Genomic DNA, 6,000 nt, shown 5'->3' with positions numbered 1-6,000 from the left:
GGGCAGAATGGTTGGGGAATGACTGTGATGCTGATATACGATATACTTGATGTCTATTGAATGCAAGCATAATTAAAGAGATGATTTTTCAGTTTATTTTCTAAATCAGGTTATGAACGTACTGTTTAGTGAGAACTTTTTGCTGCTTTTTTCTAACTTGAAGGTCATCCCTATCATCTAAATTAATTTTCTTTGTGATATTCAGTGTTTGTGCATGGGGAAAATGCAGGTCTGTAGTGCAGCGCAGAGAGAGGGAATTTAAAGCATGCTTTGCAGCATGTCTCTTACATGCCCGAGCTGTCTGACAGCAGCTTGCAACACATGTCCAGTTTGGGAAGATCCCTCCACTGTAGTATATGGATCCTCTCTTCTGCTTTTATTTCTCCTGCATGTGCATAGTTGAATGCAGATGGCTTTTAAGGGTTTAAACTGAAGGTGACTGTTTGGGTTACTCAGTCACTTGTGCTTGTCTGATCCCCAGGCTCCCACTGCCTTGCTGGCTCTCACTGCTGCAGAGGGCAGCTGGGTGTGTTTGTTCTAGTAACCTGTACCTTTGTGGGCTCAATAGTTTTCATTAATTCCTTGGCTCTTCATGAAAGAAAACTCTAATATGTGACATGTTTTTGTTTTGCAGTTTACCTGATTTCTGCAGCAACCTGAAAGGGTGCTGGTGCTCTGGTACGGGCTTTCCACCAGCGAGCTGGGGAGAGTAAGTAACTTGGTCCATGTCCGGGCATCCTTTGGGGTGAGGGGGCTCTTTCTGCACTGTTTTTGTCCCACATCTCAAACACTAAAGTGTCTCGGATTTCTGCCAGCACAAAGACCCGAGCTACCTGTATTTCTAGGCAGTATTTACTGTTTTGTTTATCATGTGTTTATCATGATGTTTGTTAACAAAGTGCTCCAGCTCTTCTAGTACTCCAGCAGGAGCAGTTCTTGGTTTATTCATTCTTGCGGATTGGATGTACTTGTGTGACAAAACACTACAAAGTACCTCATGTGAGAAAAGGCTGTACACAACAAAGGTGTTTCATAGTATCGCTGTTCCTCTGTGGTGTCAGTAATACTATCTGTTAATGCAGACATCGTGTTGGATTTCAGTGTTCTGTGCAGCAAAAGTGCAGTCTCTAGTGGTGTGTTCAAATGGTTCTGTGTGGATCTCGGAGTGGGAGGGAGGCACCAGCTGAGGCCATCTATGCGGAGGGATTATCTGGTGGCATGATCCCCAGCAGCCTCTGGCGCTGTGGATTTCCCTTCCTTCTCATGTGACCTTATAGGCTGAGGACATACCTCCTAGTACCTGGCAAGTCATGGGGCTTCTTGTCTTCAAAAATAAGGTATGAGAGGTCTGGCATTGTCTGCCCACAAAGAAAGTGCTGTCAGCTGAAAGACTTGGGCCTAAACCACAGCTGTAGGTTTGCTTGTGCCATACCAGCAGTTGTACTGGCAGAGAAACTGCACAGTTTGCTGCCAGAGGCACGAAGTTTTTCCATCAGGATTGCTGTTCCACCTTTCTGAAATGTGGCAGCACTCTTCAGGGCTTTTCCTGATGTGATCCTTACAAGGGTGTTATTTTGTACAGTCCTAACTGTTGGAGGTGAGCTGGCGGAGTTTTCAGATGTATGCCACTGAGCAAATCTTATGCATGCCTCAAGTTCTTGCTTTACTTGTGGGGTGCACAGCTGCAAACTGTTATGCTGTATATTTCCTCTTTAGCTGGTTAGTTAAAATGTAGAGAGGAGATAAATGCTAGTACTTAGATGAAAGATAGATTTAGAAAATGATCTTTCATGCTGCACTTTTCCCAGAGAATTCCTTATTTACAAAGGACTTCTCATCCTGAAAAATTTCAGAGGTTTTATAGGTTTCCCCCCACCCCACCTCCCCCAATAAAACTACACTCTGGTGAGGCGAGATACTTCTTATTAAAGCAGTCTTTGCACAGAAAGAATGATGGGACTCTCGCCAGGGCTAATCTCATGATGGCATGCAGTTGCTCGAGACACGAATGTTTTAGCCAGTGCAGTAAGACAGCTCTTAAGGGCTTTTGTAAGAGTTTGGGGGTAGTCTTGGTCTTGATGATTTTCATGTATGTTAATCAAGCAGACTTAGTGGGCATACACAGGATACTGGGCTAATGATGCAACTTCTCTTTCCAAGTTGTTTTTCTTTAGTCTCTATACCTACTTGACAGAGCCTCAGTTCTTACATGGGAACTGAGCAGTATTTTTCCAAAACATAAGAGTTGCCGTGCAAATTAATAATTTGTGTCATATACTAGGTCATCCGCATGTAATTTTTTTTCTTCTTTTTTTTCTTCCCTCTTGGTCTTATCCCTTTCACTAGAAGAGCCTGTAAGTCCTCTGGCTGTCCTGAGTTATTTTATGTATCAGTAAGGGGTCCTCATAGTTTTCCTTAAATGAGATTCCAGACTTTTTCCTGAAGAAGCAGCAATTGGGTTGAGGACCTTCACCTTAACAGGACCAGTCACCCTAATTCATCTTACTCCTCTTTGCAGCCATGTCCATTTCCCCAAAGGCCTGTCCCTCAGATCATCTTTAGGTGAATTGCTTGATGCATGATGCTTGCCTGGTCTCTGTTTTACTCTCAAGAAGCACTCGGCTAGGGCATGGTGCAGCCATTGGCCTGGCATTAGCTAGGTGTCTTGCGAGCAGCTTTGTGAGACCATCCCTGCTAATCTTTAATCAGCATTCTCATGGCAGACTGCTTTGATGCCAAGCTGACGGTAGTACCGCTTCAGTCATTACTTAATGCAGTTGAAACTCCTCACCCCAGCTGCTCAGAGAGGATACAGCTTGCCAGATCCTAGCTTTAATTAAAAGTAAAGGTTGCTCATTTTGTGATAACAATGGGTTTTGGAGGTAATGGAGTTGATGTGTGCTCAACTACATGAGTAGCTATATCTGCTTTTCATAGTCTTTCAGCAAGCCTTGCAGATAAGGTATGGGTGTCATGCTTACAGTGGAGCTGGTGCTCACCACATCCTCTGAGATCACAGATGCTGTAGCAGACTAATTCTTTTCCAGCTTTCCCTGGATTAACACTTGTAAGTTTAATATGTCTACAGAGTAAATTTTAAAGGTGGAAGGAAGTGCATGCCAAGAACAAACTCTGTGTGGACATAGCAATAGTTCAGGTTGTCCTTCAGGCCACATCAGTTTCTCCATGCCCCAGTGGGATCTCGACTGCTAATAACAGAGTTCCGTATTCATGGCTGTTGCAGTATTTCTGCTGAGACAGTAATTTCTGTAGTGTGTGTGCCTTTCTGTTAGGGGTTGAACCAAAATCAATGGTTTGTTTCATAGGCTAGTGGAAAATCCATGGTTGCTCTCAGGATCTACTTGTATTGGTGACCGCTCCTTAGTTAAACAGTTTCTTATTAAGAGTCATTTAAAACTGTTGGCTACAAAGCAATGAGGTTGGTTGAACTTGAACTACAGGTCCAGCTGTGGCCCAAAAGACATGTATTCTGTGATACATACTATCACAGGTAGGGAGCCTGTAGGAGATGAGTTTAATGGGTCCCATTCTACCTGACCTCAGCATATCCTGTTTGGTGCTGAAATCACATGAGATCATCTGTACTACTTGTGGCTTGGCAAATATGGTGGCAGTAACTCTGTGGTAGCGCCCCAGTAGTGTGCTACAAACCTCTCTGTGGCTCAGCAGAGGCTATCAGAAAGTTCCTGCTGTGTTATTGTCACTTAAAACTGGAAAGAATAGTTGATTGTTTGTGGAAGATGTTATTAACAAAATCAGGCTAAATCTCTGGTACTGATTTGGTTAATAATAGTAATAAACTGTGAAGGAAGCCCTGGGTGGAACTTCTCAAATTGCAGCAGGTGAATGTTCTTCTGCTCCCAGTGTTGTCATTGTTCATCACCTTTTGCCACTAGTAACAGCAGAAGATGTAGTACTGGATAGTGTAGGACATGGTTCAACCTTTTTTACTACCTTAGTATATCATACTTTCAAAAAGAAATAAATTTCATGTTATATTGATAGCAATTGTCCTTGCAAACCAAGGACACAGCTCTTGCCTTGGGGGTGGGTGTTATGGAGAGGAGAGACCTGAAAAGAAATAATTGAATCTTAGCTGGTCGTTTGTCTTGAGCTGGTAGTTTATTGTCCCCAATAAACTTATCTTTAAGTTTCATCTTATCTGTCAAAAAATGGAAAATGTTACCATGAAATAGAAATGAACAGTACTTTAGAAAATCTGAAATAAAATTGCTTTTTTAATGGAGTATTGCAATATGTAATGTGTTTATTCACAGCTCAGGATTAGAAAGCATCAGTGACAACATGAAACTCTATTCTGATTGTTCTGACATATGTTTAATTATTTTAAAAATTGTTTTTTTCCTAAGAATAAGTTCTTCCATCAAGATAGGTGGAACTCATATGTGATAACTGCAGATAATGACCTGTGTCTTGCCTTGTGGCTCAATTAATACATTTTTCTTTCTGGATGCTGAGAATCCTTTCCACTGCATTGCTACAAAAATACATGGCATGTGGCATGTCAGTTTAGGAACAATTTACGTTGTATTGCAGCGGTTGTCAATACAATATGGGTTGTGAATTGAGAGGGAAGTATGTACCCAGGAATATGCTTGTATTATTCTAAATGCATGTCATCATTAGCCTTGAGGAAAGAATCAAAGAGCCCCAGCTAGAGCCTCCCACAACTACTCTTCTGTTGCTTATGCAAGTGGTTTTGGTGACTGACATTAGTATGAAACTGGATTCAGATGCAGGGTGGGTCATGACTGTATGTCATTCAACATCCAAGAAGGCTGGCCAAAGTTTTGTATCTCTATGCTAGATAGGGGTTTCATATACTCTTTTAGTTAAATGTAACTACAAATCCTACATTATATGATTTGGTTGTCTCTTGCAGCCATTATTTCTGAGGGAATGTGAGGCTAAACAAGTGCATTTACTAAAAGTCCAATATAATTCTCAGTATAATTACTACTTTGTTAACTTTTTTAGAAGTGTTTTAGTATGACACTGATACATTGATCATGAGGTTTTGTTAGAGAGCTATAGAGGTAGTTTGTGTGGCTTCCTTCTAGAAAGACATAAAAAACCACTGGCATTTTATTTTCTGATTTCATTAAATGATCTTAAAGTAATCTTTTTTTCCTGTGGTGCTGCAGAAATTACACTTTCCAACATTTCTTCATTTACAAAAATGCTGAGGAGTTTTGTATGTCTGATGGACAACTGTTTAGTCAATAGAGGTGCTGTATGTGAGTTCTATGTATCAAATGGCTCTGCCATAAAACCTGCCAAAACTGTAAACAACAGAGAGGTTTATTTTGTGTACTCTATTTGGATACGACAACACTGTTGTCCATATGAGTTCCTTATGACTTTCAATTTATTTTTCCTTCATATGCTTGTGGGTTTAAAAAAAAAAAAAAGCAAACAAAAAAACTCCAGAGGGCTGAATTGTTTTCTTGTCAGAAATGTAAATGAGTTGCTCAGTTCCCACAAATAAGACTCTAGTCCTTCTTTCCATTCAGCAGCAAGGTACTGCTTATGTTGCTAGAACTATAGCTGTTGTCCAGTTTATGGCGAATAAAAACATTCAGACATATGCTTGGTAACTGCACCTAGAAAAAGGAGTTTTAAAAGGAAAAAAAAGTAGTAGAAATTTAAAATCCTGAATCATATTTCAGAAATAGTTAATCTGCTTTCAGTCATTCCTGATTTTGACTGCTTCAGGGGAGTAAGAAGGCCAAGAAACTGTGCAGAAGGCAGAGTGAAAAATCTGTTCACAAAGTTTCTTCCAAATCCTATTAGTTGAAAGCAATCTTACTGTTTGAAACTTGATCCCTCAGGTCCTAATGTTTGGGGTTTTTTTGGCTTGTGTTTTGTTTCATTTTGATTTGGTTTTTGTTTTTTGTGGGTTTTTTAAACTTTGGATATTGTTTTTATTCCATAACCATGCAGTTTTATAACCCTGAT

The 6,000-nt window shown here is 40.4% G+C and overlaps 1 protein-coding gene across 13 annotated transcripts in view; it reads left to right on the top strand.

Annotated features, from left to right (window-relative positions):
- Nucleotides 1-634: 634 nt before the first annotated feature.
- The window catches only part of APBB2 (amyloid beta precursor protein binding family B member 2), a 131,116-nt gene continuing 125,750 nt past the window's right edge, over nucleotides 635-6,000 (top strand). For 11 of the 13 annotated variants that reach the window (XM_026846534.1, XM_026846542.1, XM_026846535.1 and 8 more), the window contains exon 1: nucleotides 635-709. The gene's annotated coding sequence lies outside the window, so the exon portion shown is untranslated. Of the gene's footprint in view, nucleotides 722-6,000 lie in introns of all 13 variants that reach the window. The other 2 variants (XM_026846533.1, XM_026846543.1) reach the window with 2 other exon arrangements.

The sequence above is a fragment of the Athene cunicularia genome (assembly GCF_003259725.1).
Source record: "Athene cunicularia isolate RWA chromosome 4 unlocalized genomic scaffold, athCun1 chr4_part1, whole genome shotgun sequence".
Taxonomy (NCBI): domain Eukaryota; kingdom Metazoa; phylum Chordata; class Aves; order Strigiformes; family Strigidae; genus Athene; species Athene cunicularia.
The sequence above is the reverse complement of the archived record's forward strand: the minus strand, read 5'-3'. Positions and strand labels throughout refer to the sequence as shown.